Raw genomic sequence first — 16,629 nt, forward strand, 5'->3', positions numbered from 1 at the left:
GTCTGAGTAACTCTACCTCTCAGTTGTACTTTAGAAATTACAATTGGACCCGCTCTAGTATTTCATGACCTGTCGTTGGGCACTGATAGACATATTGATGACCTAGCCACCACATAAAGCTTAGTAAGCACAGTGGCTCAGTGGTTAGCTCCATTACCATCCAGTGCATGGGTCCTTAGTTCAGTTGTGACTGAGGTCTGAGTAATTCTACCTCTCAATTGCACTTTAGAAATTGCAAATGGACCCACTCTAGTTTTTCATGACCTGTTGGTTTACACTGATATACATATACATACAAGTGGACTTGTTCTAGTTTTTGACAAACTGTTGGTATGCACTGATAGACACATTGATGACATAACCATCGCGTAATACTCAAGCAGCATGGTGGCTCAGTAGTTTGCTCGATTACATTTCTATGCTTTGGTCCTTAGTTCAATTCCAACTGAGGTCTGAGTAACTCTACCTCTCAGTTGTATTTTAGAAATTACAATTGGACCCGCTCTAGTAATTCATGACCTGTCGTTGGGCACTGATAGACATATTGATGACCTAGCCACCACATAAAGCTTAGTAAGCACAGTGGCTCAGTGGTTAGCTCCATTACCTTCCAGTGCATGGGTCCTTAGTTCAGTTGTGACTGAGGTCTGAGTAATTCTACCTCTCAGTTGCACTTTAGAAATTGCAAATGGACCCACTCTAGTTTTTTATGACCTGTTGGTGTGCACTGATATACAAATTGATGACCTAGCCAACCTATAATGTTCAGGCAGCACTGATGCTCAGGCAGCAAGCATGCTCAGGCAGCACGGATGCTCTAGCAGCATAGTTGCTCACGTAGCACGTATGCTCAGGCAGCACAGTGGCTCAGAGGTTAGTTCGATTACCTTTCAATGATTGGGTCTTTAGTTCAATTGTGGCTGAGGTCTGAGTAATTCTACCTCTCAGTTGTACTTAAGAAATTACAAATGAACCCGCTCTAGTATTTCATGACCTGTCGTTGGGCACTAATAGACATAATGATGACCTAGCCACCACATAAAGCTTAGTAAGCACAGTGGCTCAGTGGTTAGCTCCATTACCTTCCAGTGCATGGGTCCTTAGTTCAATTGTGACTGAGGTCTGAGTAATTCTACCTCTCAGTTGTACTTTAGAAACTACAAGTGGACCCTCTCTAGTATTTCATGACCAGTCGTTGGGCACTGATAGACATAATGATGACCTAGCCACCACATAAAGCTTAGTAAGCACAGTGGCTCAGTGGTTAGCTCCATTACCTTCCAGTGCATGGGTCCTTAGTTCAATTGTGACTGAGGTCTGAGTAATTCTACCTCTCAGTTGTACTTTAGAAACTACAAGTGGACCCTCTCTAGTATTTCATGACCAGTCGTTGGGCACTGATAGACATATTGATGACCTAGCCACCACATAAAGCTTAGTAAGCACAGTGGCTCAGTGGTTAGCTCCATTACCTTCCAGTGCATGGGTCCTTAGTTCACTTGTGACTGAGGTCTGAGTAATTCTACCTCTCAGTTGTACTTTAGAAACTACAAGTGGACCCTCTCTAGTATTTCATGACCAGTCGTTGGGCACTGATGGACATATTGATTACCTAGCCACCACATAAAGCTTAGTAAGCACAGTGGCTCAGTGGTTAGCTCCATTACCTTCCAGTGCTTGGGTCCTTAGTTCAATTGTGACTGAGGTCTGAGTAATTCTACCTCTCAGTTGTACTTTAGAAACTACAAGTGGACCCTCTCTAGTATTTCATGACCAGTCGTTGGGCACTGATAGACATATTGATGACCTAGCCACCACATAAAGCTTAGTAAGCACAGTGGCTCAGTGGTTAGCTCCATTACCTTCCAGTGCATGGGTCCTTAGTTCAGTTGTGACTGAGGTCTGAGTAATTCTACCTCTCAGTTGCACTTTAGAAATTGCAAATGGACCCACTCTAGTTTTTTATGACCTGTTGGTGTGCACTGATATACAAATTGATGACCTAGCCAACCTATAATGTTCAGGCAGCACTGATGCTCAGGCAGCAAGCATGCTCAGGCAGCACGGATGCTCTAGCAGCATAGTTGCTCACGTAGCACGTATGCTCAGGCAGCACAGTGGCTCAGAGGTTAGTTCGATTACCTTTCAATGATTGGGTCTTTAGTTCAATTGTGGCTGAGGTCTGAGTAATTCTACCTCTCAGTTGTACTTAAGAAATTACAAATGAACCCGCTCTAGTATTTCATGACCTGTCGTTGGGCACTAATAGATATATTCATGACCTAGCCACCACATAAAGCTTAGTAAGCACAGTGGCTCAGTGGTTAGCTCCATTACCTTCCAGTGCATGGGTCCTTAGTTGAATTGTGACTGAGGTCTGAGTAATTCTACCTCTCCGTTGTACTTTAGAAACTACAAGTGGACCCTCTCTAGTATTTCATGACCAGTCGTTGGGCACTGATAGACATATTGATGACCTAGCCACCACATAAAGCTTAGTAAGCACAGTGGCTCAGTGGTTAGCTCCATTACCTTCCAGTGCATGGGTCCTTAGTTCAATTGTGACTGAGGTCTGAGTAATTCTACCTCTCAGTTGTACTTTAGAAACTACAAGTGGACCCTCTCTAGTATTTCATGACCAGTCGTTGGGCACTGATAGACATATTGATGACCTAGCCACCACATAAAGCTTAGTAAGCACAGTGGCTCAGTGGTTAGCTCCATTACCTTCCAGTGCATGGGTCCTTAGTTGAATTGTGACTGAGGTCTGAGTAATTCTACCTCTCCGTTGTACTTTAGAAACTACAAGTGGACCCTCTCTAGTATTTCATGACCAGTCGTTGGGCACTGATAGACATATTGATGACCTAGCCACCACATAAAGCTTAGTAAGCACAGTGGCTCAGTGGTTAGCTCCATTACCTTCCAGTGCATGGGTCCTTAGTTCAGTTGTGACTGAGGTCTGAGTAATTCTACCTCTCAGTTGCACTTTAGAAATTGCAAATGGACCCACTCTAGTTTTTTATGACCTGTTGGTGTGCACTGATATACAAATTGATGACCTAGCCAACCTATAATGTTCAGGCAGCACTGATGCTCAGGCAGCAAGCATGCTCAGGCAGCACGGATGCTCTAGCAGCATAGTTGCTCACGTAGCACGTATGCTCAGGCAGCACAGTGGCTCAGAGGTTAGTTCGATTACCTTTCAATGATTGGGTCTTTAGTTCAATTGTGGCTGAGGTCTGAGTAATTCTACCTCTGTTGTACTTAAGAAATTACAAATGAACCCGCTCTAGTATTTCATGACCTGTCGTTGGGCACTAATAGACATATTGATGACCTAGCCACCACATAAAGCTTAGTAAGCACAGTGGCTCAGTGGTTAGCTCCATTACCTTCCAGTGCATGGGTCCTTAGTTCAATTGTGACTGAGGTCTGAGTAATTCTACCTCTCAGTTGTACTTTAGAAACTACAAGTGGACCCTCTCTAGTATTTCATGACCAGTCGTTGGGCACTGATGGACATATTGATGACCTAGCCACCACATAAAGCTTAGTAAGCACAGTGGCTCAGTGGTTAGCTCCATTACCTTCCAGTGCATGTGTCCTTAGTTCAATTGTGACTGAGATCTGAGTAATTCTACCTCTCTGTTGCACTTTAGAAATTGCAAATGGACCCACTCTAGTTTTTCATGACCTTTTGGTTTACACTGATATACATATACATACAAGTGGACTTGTTCTAGTTTTTGACAAACTGTCGGTATGCACGGATAGACACATTGATGACATAACCATCGCGTAATACTCAAGCAGCATGGTGGCTCAGTAGTTTGCTCGATTACATTTCTATGCTTTGGTCCTTAGTTCAATTCCAACTGAGGTCTGAGTAACTCTACCTCTCAGTTGTATTTTAGAAATTACAATTGGACCCGCTCTAGTATTTCATGACCTGTCGTTGGGCACTGATAGACATATTGATGACCTAGCCACCACATAAAGCTTAGTAAGCACAGTGGCTCAGTGGTTAGCTCCATTACCTTCCAGTGCATGGGTCCTTAGTTCAATTGTGACTGAGGTCTGAGTAATTCTACCTCTCAGTTGTACTTTAGAAACTACAAGTGGACCCTCTCTAGTATTTCATGACCAGTCGTTGGGCACTGATAGACATATTGATGACCTAGCCACCACATAAAGCTTAGTAAGCACAGTGGCTCAGTGGTTAGCTCCATTACCTTCCAGTGCATGGGTCCTTAGTTGAGTTGTGACTGAGGTCTGAGTAATTCTACCTCTCAGTTGCACTTTAGAAATTGCAAATGGACCCACTCTAGTTTTTTATGACCTTTTGGTGTGCACTGATATACAAATTGATGACCTAGCCAACCTATAATGTTCAGGCAGCACTGATGCTCAGGCAGCAAGCATGCTCAGGCAGCACGGATGCTCTAGCAGCATAGTTGCTCACGTAGCACGTATGCTCAGGCAGCACAGTGGCTCAGAGGTTAGTTCGATTACCTTTCAATGATTGGGTCTTTAGTTCAATTGTGACTGAGGTCTGAGTAATTCTACCTCTCAGTTGTACTTTAGAAACTACAAGTGGACCCTCTCTAGTATTTCATGACCAGTCGTTGGGCACTGATGGACATATTGATGACCTAGCCACCACATAAAGCTTAGTAAGCACAGTGGCTCAGTGGTTAGCTCCATTACCTTCCAGTGCATGGGTCCTTAGTTGAATTGTGACTGAGATCTGAGTAATTCTACCTCTCTGTTGCACTTTAGAAATTGCAAATGGACCCACTCTAGTTTTTCATGACCTGTTGGTTTACACTGATATACATATACATACAATTGGACTTGTTCTAGTTTTTGACAGACTGTCGGTATGCACTGATAGGCACATTGATGACATAACCATTGCGTAATGCTCATGCAGCATGGTGGCTCAGTAGTTTGCTCGATTACATTTCTATGCTTTGGTCCTTAGTTCAATTCCAACTGAGGTCTGAGTAACTCTACCTCTCAGTTGTACTTTAGAAATTACAATTGGACCCGCTCTAGTATTTCATGACCTGTCGTTGGGCACTGATAGACATATTGATGACCTAGCCACCACATAAAGCTTAGTAAGCACAGTGGCTCAGTGGTTAGCTCCATTACCTTCCAGTGCATGGGTCCTTAGTTCAATTGTGACTGAGGTCTGAGTAATTCTACCTCTCAGTTGTACTTTAGAAATTGCAAATGGACCCACTCTAGTTTTTTATGACCTGTTGGTGTGCACTGATATACAAATTGATGACCTAGCCAACCTATAATGTTCAGGCAGCACTGATGCTCAGGCAGCAAGCATGCTCAGGCAGCACGGATGCTCTAGCAGCATAGTTGCTCACGTAGCACGTATGCTCAGGCAGCACAGTGGCTCAGAGGTTAGTTCGATTACCTTTCAATGATTGGGTCTTTAGTTCAATTGTGGCTGAGGTCTGAGTAATTCTACCTCTCAGTTGTACTTAAGAAATTACAAATGAACCCGCTCTAGTATTTCATGACCTGTCGTTGGGCACTAATAGACATATTGATGACCTAGCCACCACATAAAGCTTAGTAAGCACAGTGGCTCAGTGGTTAGCTCCATTACCTTCCAGTGCATGGGTCCTTAGTTCAATTGTGACTGAGGTCTGAGTAATTCTACCTCTCAGTTGTACTTTAGAAACTACAAGTGGACCCTCTCTAGTATTTCATGACCAGTCGTTGGGCACTGATAGACATATTGATGACCTAGCCACCACATAAAGCTTAGTAAGCACAGTGGCTCAGTGGTTAGCTCCATTACCTTCCAGTGCATGGGTCCTTAGTTCAGTTGTGACTGAGGTCTGAGTAATTCTACCTCTCAGTTGCACTTTAGAAATTGCAAATGGACCCACTCTAGTTTTTTATGACCTGTTGGTGTGCACTGATATACAAATTGATGACCTAGCCAACCTATAATGTTCAGGCAGCACTGATGCTCAGGCAGCAAGCATGCTCAGGCAGCACGGATGCTCTAGCAGCATAGTTGCTCACGTAGCACGTATGCTCAGGCAGCACAGTGGCTCAGAGGTTAGTTCGATTACCTTTCAATGATTGGGTCTTTAGTTCAATTGTGGCTGAGGTCTGAGTAATTCTACCTCTGTTGTACTTAAGAAATTACAAATGAACCCGCTCTAGTATTTCATGACCTGTCGTTGGGCACTAATAGACATATTGATGACCTAGCCACCACATAAAGCTTAGTAAGCACAGTGGCTCAGTGGTTAGCTCCATTACCTTCCAGTGCATGGGTCCTTAGTTCAATTGTGACTGAGGTCTGAGTAATTCTACCTCTCAGTTGTACTTTAGAAACTACAAGTGGACCCTCTCTAGTATTTCATGACCAGTCGTTGGGCACTGATGGACATATTGATGACCTAGCCACCACATAAAGCTTAGTAAGCACAGTGGCTCAGTGGTTAGCTCCATTACCTTCCAGTGCATGGGTCCTTAGTTCAATTGTGACTGAGGTCTGAGTAATTCTACCTCTCAGTTGTACTTTAGAAACTACAAGTGGACCCTCTCTAGTATTTCATGACCAGTCGTTGGGCACTGATGGACATATTGATGACCTAGCCACCACATAAAGCTTAGTAAGCACAGTGGCTCAGTGGTTAGCTCCATTACCTTCCAGTGCATGGGTCCTTAGTTCAATTGTGACTGAGGTCTGAGTAATTCTACCTCTCAATTGCACTTTAGAAATTGCAAATGGACCCACTCTAGTTTTTCATGACCTGTTGGTTTACACTGATATACATATACATACAAGTGGACTTGTTCTAGTTTTTGACAAACTGTTGGTATGCACTGATAGACACATTGATGACATAACCATCGCGTAATACTCAAGCAGCATGGTGGCTCAGTAGTTTGCTCGATTACATTTCTATGCTTTGGTCCTTAGTTCAATTCCAACTGAGGTCTGAGTAACTCTACCTCTCAGTTGTATTTTAGAAATTACAATTGGACCCGCTCTAGTAATTCATGACCTGTCGTTGGGCACTGATAGACATATTGATGACCTAGCCACCACATAAAGCTTAGTAAGCACAGTGGCTCAGTGGTTAGCTCCATTACCTTCCAGTGCATGGGTCCTTAGTTCAGTTGTGACTGAGGTCTGAGTAATTCTACCTCTCAGTTGCACTTTAGAAATTGCAAATGGACCCACTCTAGTTTTTTATGACCTGTTGGTGTGCACTGATATACAAATTGATGACCTAGCCAACCTATAATGTTCAGGCAGCACTGATGCTCAGGCAGCAAGCATGCTCAGGCAGCACGGATGCTCTAGCAGCATAGTTGCTCACGTAGCACGTATGCTCAGGCAGCACAGTGGCTCAGAGGTTAGTTCGATTACCTTTCAATGATTGGGTCTTTAGTTCAATTGTGGCTGAGGTCTGAGTAATTCTACCTCTCAGTTGTACTTAAGAAATTACAAATGAACCCGCTCTAGTATTTCATGACCTGTCGTTGGGCACTAATAGACATAATGATGACCTAGCTACCACATAAAGCTTAGTAAGCACAGTGGCTCAGTGGTTAGCTCCATTACCTTCCAGTGCATGGGTCCTTAGTTCAATTGTGACTGAGGTCTGAGTAATTCTACCTCTCAGTTGTACTTTAGAAACTACAAGTGGACCCTCTCTAGTATTTCATGACCAGTCGTTGGGCACTGATAGACATATTGATGACCTAGCCACCACATAAAGCTTAGTAAGCACAGTGGCTCAGTGGTTAGCTCCATTACCTTCCAGTGCATGTGTCCTTAGTTCAATTGTGACTGAGATCTGAGTAATTCTACCTCTCTGTTGCACTTTAGAAATTGCAAATGGACCCACTCTAGTTTTTCATGACCTGTTGGTTTACACTGATATACATATACATACAAGTGGACTTGTTCTAGTTTTTGACAAACTGTCGGTATGCACTGATAGACACACTGATGACATAACCATCGCGTAATACTCAAGCAGCATGGTGGCTCAGTAGTTTGCTCGATTACATTTCTATGCTTTGGTCCTTAGTTCAATTCCAACTGAGGTCTGAGTAACTCTACCTCTCAGTTGTACTTTAGAAATTACAATTGGACCCGCTCTAGTAGTTCATGACCTGTCGTTGGGCACTGATAGACATATTGATGACCTAGCCACCACATAAAGCTTAGTAAGCACAGTGGCTCAGTGGTTAGCTCCATTACCTTCCAGTGCATGGGTCCTTAGTTCAGTTGTGACTGAGGTCTGAGTAATTCTACCTCTCAATTGCACTTTAGAAATTGCAAATGGACCCACTCTAGTTTTTCATGACCTGTTGGTTTACACTGATATACATATACATACAAGTGGACTTGTTCTAGTTTTTGACAAACTGTCGGTATGCACTGATAGACACATTGATGACATAACCATCGCGTAATACTCAAGCAGCATGGTGGCTCAGTAGTTTGCTCGATTACATTTCTATGCTTTGGTCCTTAGTTCAATTCCAACTGAGGTCTGAGTAACTCTACCTCTCAGTTGTATTTTAGAAATTACAATTGGACCCGCTCTAGTAATTCATGACCTGTCGTTGGGCACTGATAGACATATTGATGACCTAGCCACCACATAAAGCTTAGTAAGCACAGTGGCTCAGTGGTTAGCTCCATTACCTTCCAGTGCATGGGTCCTTAGTTCAGTTGTGACTGAGGTCTGAGTAATTCTACCTCTCAGTTGCACTTTAGAAATTGCAAATGGACCCACTCTAGTTTTTTATGACCTGTTGGTGTGCACTGATATACAAATTGATGACCTAGCCAACCTATAATGTTCAGGCAGCACTGATGCTCAGGCAGCAAGCATGCTCAGGCAGCACGGATGCTCTAGCAGCATAGTTGCTCACGTAGCACGTATGCTCAGGCAGCACAGTGGCTCAGAGGTTAGTTCGATTACCTTTCAATGATTGGGTCTTTAGTTCAATTGTGGCTGAGGTCTGAGTAATTCTACCTCTCAGTTGTACTTAAGAAATTACAAATGAACCCGCTCTAGTATTTCATGACCTGTCGTTGGGCACTAATAGACATAATGATGACCTAGCCACCACATAAAGCTTAGTAAGCACAGTGGCTCAGTGGTTAGCTCCATTACCTTCCAGTGCATGGGTCCTTAGTTCAATTGTGACTGAGGTCTGAGTAATTCTACCTCTCAGTTGTACTTTAGAAACTACAAGTGGACCCTCTCTAGTATTTCATGACCAGTCGTTGGGCACTGATAGACATATTGATGACCTAGCCACCACATAAAGCTTAGTAAGCACAGTGGCTCAGTGGTTAGCTCCATTACCTTCCAGTGCATGTGTCCTTAGTTCAATTGTGACTGAGATCTGAGTAATTCTACCTCTCTGTTGCACTTTAGAAATTGCAAATGGACCCACTCTAGTTTTTCATGACCTGTTGGTTTACACTGATATACATATACATACAAGTGGACTTGTTCTAGTTTTTGACAAACTGTCGGTATGCACTGATAGACACATTGATGACATAACCATCGCGTAATACTCAAGCAGCATGGTGGCTCAGTAGTTTGCTCGATTACATTTCAATGCTTTGGTCCTTAGTTCAATTCCAACTGAGGTCTGAGTAACTCTACCTCTCAGTTGTATTTTAGAAATTACAATTGGACCCGCTCTAGTAATTCATGACCTGTCGTTGGGCACTGATAGACATATTGATGACCTAGCCACCACATAAAGCTTAGTAAGCACAGTGGCTCAGTGGTTAGCTCCATTACCTTCCAGTGCATGGGTCCTTAGTTCAGTTGTGACTGAGGTCTGAGTAATTCTACCTCTCAGTTGCACTTTAGAAATTGCAAATGGACCCACTCTAGTTTTTTATGACCTGTTGGTGTGCACTGATATACAAATTGATGACCTAGCCAACCTATAATGTTCAGGCAGCACTGATGCTCAGGCAGCAAGCATGCTCAGGCAGCACGGATGCTCTAGCAGCATAGTTGCTCACGTAGCACGTATGCTCAGGCAGCACAGTGGCTCAGAGGTTAGTTCGATTACCTTTCAATGATTGGGTCTTTAGTTCAATTGTGGCTGAGGTCTGGGTAATTCTACCTCTGTTGTACTTAAGAAATTACAAATGAACCCGCTCTAGTATTTCATGACCTGTCGTTGGGCACTAATAGACATATTGATGACCTAGCCACCACATAAAGCTTAGTAAGCACAGTGGCTCAGTGGTTAGCTCCATTACCTTCCAGTGCATGGGTCCTTAGTTCAATTGTGACTGAGGTCTGAGTAATTCTACCTCTCAGTTGTACTTTAGAAACTACAAGTGGACCCTCTCTAGTATTTCATGACCAGTCGTTGGGCACTGATGGACATATTGATGACCTAGCCACCACATAAAGCTTAGTAAGCACAGTGGCTCAGTGGTTAGCTCCATTACCTTCCAGTGCATGTGTCCTTAGTTCAATTGTGACTGAGATCTGAGTAATTCTACCTCTCTGTTGCACTTCAGAAATTGCAAATGGACCCACTCTAGTTTTTCATGACCTTTTGGTTTACACTGATATACATATACATACAAGTGGACTTGTTCTAGTTTTTGACAAACTGTCGGTATGCACTGATAGACACATTGATGACATAACCATCGCGTAATACTCAAGCAGCATGGTGGCTCAGTAGTTTGTTCGATTACATTTCTATGCTTTGGTCCTTAGTTCAATTCCAACTGAGGTCTGAGTAACTCTACCTCTCAGTTGTATTTTAGAAATTACAATTGGACCCGCTCTAGTAATTCATGACCTGTCGTTGGGCACTGATAGACATATTGATGACCTAGCCACCACATAAAGCTTAGTAAGCACAGTGGCTCAGTGGTTAGCTCCATTACCTTCCAGTGCATGGGTCCTTAGTTCAGTTGTGACTGAGGTCTGAGTAATTCTACCTCTCAGTTGCACTTTAGAAATTGCAAATGGACCCACTCTAGTTTTTTATGACCTGTTGGTGTGCACTGATATACAAATTGATGACCTAGCCAACCTATAATGTTCAGGCAGCACTGATGCTCAGGCAGCAAGCATGCTCAGGCAGCACGGATGCTCTAGCAGCATAGTTGCTCACGTAGCACGTATGCTCAGGCAGCACAGTGGCTCAGAGGTTAGTTCGATTACCTTTCAATGATTGGGTCTTTAGTTCAATTGTGACTGAGGTCTGAGTAATTCTACCTCTCTGTTGCACTTTAGAAATTGCAAATGGACCCACTCTAGTTTTTCATGACCTGTTGGTTTACACTGATATACATATACATACAAGTGGACTTGTTCTAGTTTTTGACAAACTGTCGGTATGCACTGATAGACACATTGATGACATAACCATCGCGTAATACTCAAGCCGCATGGTGGCTCAGTAGTTTGCTCGATTACATTTCTATGCTTTGGTCCTTAGTTCAATTCCAACTGAGGTCTGAGTAACTCTACCTCTCAGTTGTATTTTAGAAATTACAATTGGACCCGCTCTAGTAATTCATGACCTGTCGTTGGGCACTGATAGACATATTGATGACCTAGCCACCACATAAAGCTTAGTAAGCACAGTGGCTCAGTGGTTAGCTCCATTACCTTCCAGTGCATGGGTCCTTAGTTCAGTTGTGACTGAGGTCTGAGTAATTCTACCTCTCAGTTGCACTTTAGAAATTGCAAATGGACCCACTCTAGTTTTTTATGACCTGTTGGTGTGCACTGATATACAAATTGATGACCTAGCCAACCTATAATGTTCAGGCAGCACTGATGCTCAGGCAGCAAGCATGCTCAGGCAGCACGGATGCTCTAGCAGCATAGTTGCTCACGTAGCACGTATGCTCAGGCAGCACAGTGGCTCAGAGGTTAGTTCGATTACCTTTCAATGATTGGGTCTTTAGTTCAATTGTGGCTGAGGTCTGAGTAATTCTACCTCTCAGTTGTACTTAAGAAATTACAAATGAACCCGCTCTAGTATTTCATGACCTGTCGTTGGGCACTAATAGACATAATGATGACCTAGCCACCACATAAAGCTTAGTAAGCACAGTGGCTCAGTGGTTAGCTCCATTACCTTCCAGTGCATGGGTCCTTAGTTCAATTGTGACTGAGGTCTGAGTAATTCTACCTCTCAGTTGTACTTTAGAAACTACAAGTGGACCCTCTCTAGTATTTCATGACCAGTCGTTGGGCACTGATAGACATATTGATGACCTAGCCACCACATAAAGCTTAGTAAGCACAGTGGCTCAGTGGTTAGCTCCATTACCTTCCAGTGCATGTGTCCTTAGTTCAATTGTGACTGAGATCTGAGTAATTCTACCTCTCTGTTGCACTTTAGAAATTGCAAATGGACCCACTCTAGTTTTTCATGACCTGTTGGTTTACACTGATATACATATACATACAAGTGGACTTGTTCTAGTTTTTGACAAACTGTCGGTATGCACTGATAGACACATTGATGACATAACCATCGCGTAATACTCAAGCAGCATGGTGGCTCAGTAGTTTGCTCGATTACATTTCAATGCTTTGGTCCTTAGTTCAATTCCAACTGAGGTCTGAGTAACTCTACCTCTCAGTTGTATTTTAGAAATTACAATTGGACCCGCTCTAGTAATTCATGACCTGTCGTTGGGCACTGATAGACATATTGATGACCTAGCCACCACATAAAGCTTAGTAAGCACAGTGGCTCAGTGGTTAGCTCCATTACCTTCCAGTGCATGGGTCCTTAGTTCAGTTGTGACTGAGGTCTGAGTAATTCTACCTCTCAGTTGCACTTTAGAAATTGCAAATGGACCCACTCTAGTTTTTTATGACCTGTTGGTGTGCACTGATATACAAATTGATGACCTAGCCAACCTATAATGTTCAGGCAGCACTGATGCTCAGGCAGCAAGCATGCTCAGGCAGCACGGATGCTCTAGCAGCATAGTTGCTCACGTAGCACGTATGCTCAGGCAGCACAGTGGCTCAGAGGTTAGTTCGATTACCTTTCAATGATTGGGTCTTTAGTTCAATTGTGGCTGAGGTCTGGGTAATTCTACCTCTGTTGTACTTAAGAAATTACAAATGAACCCGCTCTAGTATTTCATGACCTGTCGTTGGGCACTAATAGACATATTGATGACCTAGCCACCACATAAAGCTTAGTAAGCACAGTGGCTCAGTGGTTAGCTCCATTACCTTCCAGTGCATGGGTCCTTAGTTCAATTGTGACTGAGGTCTGAGTAATTCTACCTCTCAGTTGTACTTTAGAAACTACAAGTGGACCCTCTCTAGTATTTCATGACCAGTCGTTGGGCACTGATGGACATATTGATGACCTAGCCACCACATAAAGCTTAGTAAGCACAGTGGCTCAGTGGTTAGCTCCATTACCTTCCAGTGCATGTGTCCTTAGTTCAATTGTGACTGAGATCTGAGTAATTCTACCTCTCTGTTGCACTTCAGAAATTGCAAATGGACCCACTCTAGTTTTTCATGACCTTTTGGTTTACACTGATATACATATACATACAAGTGGACTTGTTCTAGTTTTTGACAAACTGTCGGTATGCACTGATAGACACATTGATGACATAACCATCGCGTAATACTCAAGCAGCATGGTGGCTCAGTAGTTTGTTCGATTACATTTCTATGCTTTGGTCCTTAGTTCAATTCCAACTGAGGTCTGAGTAACTCTACCTCTCAGTTGTATTTTAGAAATTACAATTGGACCCGCTCTAGTAATTCATGACCTGTCGTTGGGCACTGATAGACATATTGATGACCTAGCCACCACATAAAGCTTAGTAAGCACAGTGGCTCAGTGGTTAGCTCCATTACCTTCCAGTGCATGGGTCCTTAGTTCAGTTGTGACTGAGGTCTGAGTAATTCTACCTCTCAGTTGCACTTTAGAAATTGCAAATGGACCCACTCTAGTTTTTTATGACCTGTTGGTGTGCACTGATATACAAATTGATGACCTAGCCAACCTATAATGTTCAGGCAGCACTGATGCTCAGGCAGCAAGCATGCTCAGGCAGCACGGATGCTCTAGCAGCATAGTTGCTCACGTAGCACGTATGCTCAGGCAGCACAGTGGCTCAGAGGTTAGTTCGATTACCTTTCAATGATTGGGTCTTTAGTTCAATTGTGACTGAGGTCTGAGTAATTCTACCTCTCTGTTGCACTTTAGAAATTGCAAATGGACCCACTCTAGTTTTTCATGACCTGTTGGTTTACACTGATATACATATACATACAAGTGGACTTGTTCTAGTTTTTGACAAACTGTCGGTATGCACTGATAGACACATTGATGACATAACCATCGCGTAATACTCAAGCCGCATGGTGGCTCAGTAGTTTGCTCGATTACATTTCTATGCTTTGGTCCTTAGTTCAATTCCAACTGAGGTCTGAGTAACTCTACCTCTCAGTTGTATTTTAGAAATTACAATTGGACCCGCTCTAGTAATTCATGACCTGTCGTTGGGCACTGATAGACATATTGATGACCTAGCCACCACATAAAGCTTAGTAAGCACAGTGGCTCAGTGGTTAGCTCCATTACCTTCCAGTGCATGGGTCCTTAGTTCAGTTGTGACTGAGGTCTGAGTAATTCTACCTCTCAGTTGCACTTTAGAAATTGCAAATGGACCCACTCTAGTTTTTTATGACCTGTTGGTGTGCACTGATATACAAATTGATGACCTAGCCAACCTATAATGTTCAGGCAGCACTGATGCTCAGGCAGCAAGCATGCTCAGGCAGCACGGATGCTCTAGCAGCATAGTTGCTCACGTAGCACGTATGCTCAGGCAGCACAGTGGCTCAGAGGTTAGTTCGATTACCTTTCAATGATTGGGTCTTTAGTTCAATTGTGGCTGAGGTCTGAGTAATTCTACCTCTCAGTTGTACTTAAGAAATTACAAATGAACCCGCTCTAGTATTTCATGACCTGTCGTTGGGCACTAATAGACATATTGATGACCTAGCCACCACGTAAAGCTTAGTAAGCACAGTGGCTCAGTGGTTAGCTCCATTACCTTCCAGTGCATGGGTCCTTAGTTCAATTGTGACTGAGGTCTGAGTAATTCTACCTCTCAGTTGTACTTTAGAAACTACAAGTGGACCCTCTCTAGTATTTCATGACCAGTCGTTGGGCACTGATAGACATATTGATGACCTAGCCACCACATAAAGCTTAGTAAGCACAGTGGCTCAGTGGTTAGCTCCATTACCTTCCAGTGCATGGGTCCTTAGTTCAGTTGTGACTGAGGTCTGAGTAATTCTACCTCTCAGTTGCACTTTAGAAATTGCAAATGGACCCACTCTAGTTTTTTATGACCTGTTGGTGTGCACTGATATACAAATTGATGACCTAGCCAACCTATAATGTTCAGGCAGCACTGATGCTCAGGCAGCAAGCATGCTCAGGCAGCACGGATGCTCTAGCAGCATAGTTGCTCACGTAGCACGTATGCTCAGGCAGCACAGTGGCTCAGAGGTTAGTTCGATTACCTTTCAATGATTGGGTCTTTAGTTCAATTGTGGCTGAGGTCTGAGTAATTCTACCTCTGTTGTACTTAAGAAATTACAAATGAACCCGCTCTAGTATTTCATGACCTGTCGTTGGGCACTAATAGACATATTGATGACCTAGCCACCACATAAAGCTTAGTAAGCACAGTGGCTCAGTGGTTAGCTCCATTACCTTCCAGTGCATGGGTCCTTAGTTCAATTGTGACTGAGGTCTGAGTAATTCTACCTCTCAGTTGTACTTTAGAAACTACAAGTGGACCCTCTCTAGTATTTCATGACCAGTCGTTGGGCACTGATGGACATATTGATGACCTAGCCACCACATAAAGCTTAGTAAGCACAGTGGCTCAGTAGTTAGCTCCATTACCTTCCAGTGCATGTGTCCTTAGTTCAATTGTGACTGAGATCTGAGTAATTCTACCTCTCTGTTGCACTTTAGAAATTGCAAATGGACCCACTCTAGTTTTTCATGACCTTTTGGTTTACACTGATATACATATACATACAAGTGGACTTGTTCTAGTTTTTGACAAACTGTCGGTATGCACGGATAGACACATTGATGACATAACCATCGCGTAATACTCAAGCAGCATGGTGGCTCAGTAGTTTGCTCGATTACATTTCTATGCTTTGGTCCTTAGTTCAATTCCAACTGAGGTCTGAGTAACTCTACCTCTCAGTTGTATTTTAGAAATTACAATTGGACCCGCTCTAGTATTTCATGACCTGTCGTTGGGCACTGATAGACATATTGATGACCTAGCCACCACATAAAGCTTAGTAAGCACAGTGGCTCAGTGGTTAGCTCCATTACCTTCCAGTGCATGGGTCCTTAGTTCAATTGTGACTGAGGTCTGAGTAATTCTACCTCTCAGTTGTACTTTAGAAACTACAAGTGGACCCTCTCTAGTATTTCATGACCAGTCGTTGGGCACTGATAGACATATTGATGACCTAGCCACCACATAAAGCTTAGTAAGCACAGTGGCTCAGTGGTTAGCTCCAT

This window comes from Ranitomeya imitator, chromosome 9, assembly GCF_032444005.1.
Source record: "Ranitomeya imitator isolate aRanImi1 chromosome 9, aRanImi1.pri, whole genome shotgun sequence".
NCBI classification, from domain to species: domain Eukaryota; kingdom Metazoa; phylum Chordata; class Amphibia; order Anura; family Dendrobatidae; genus Ranitomeya; species Ranitomeya imitator.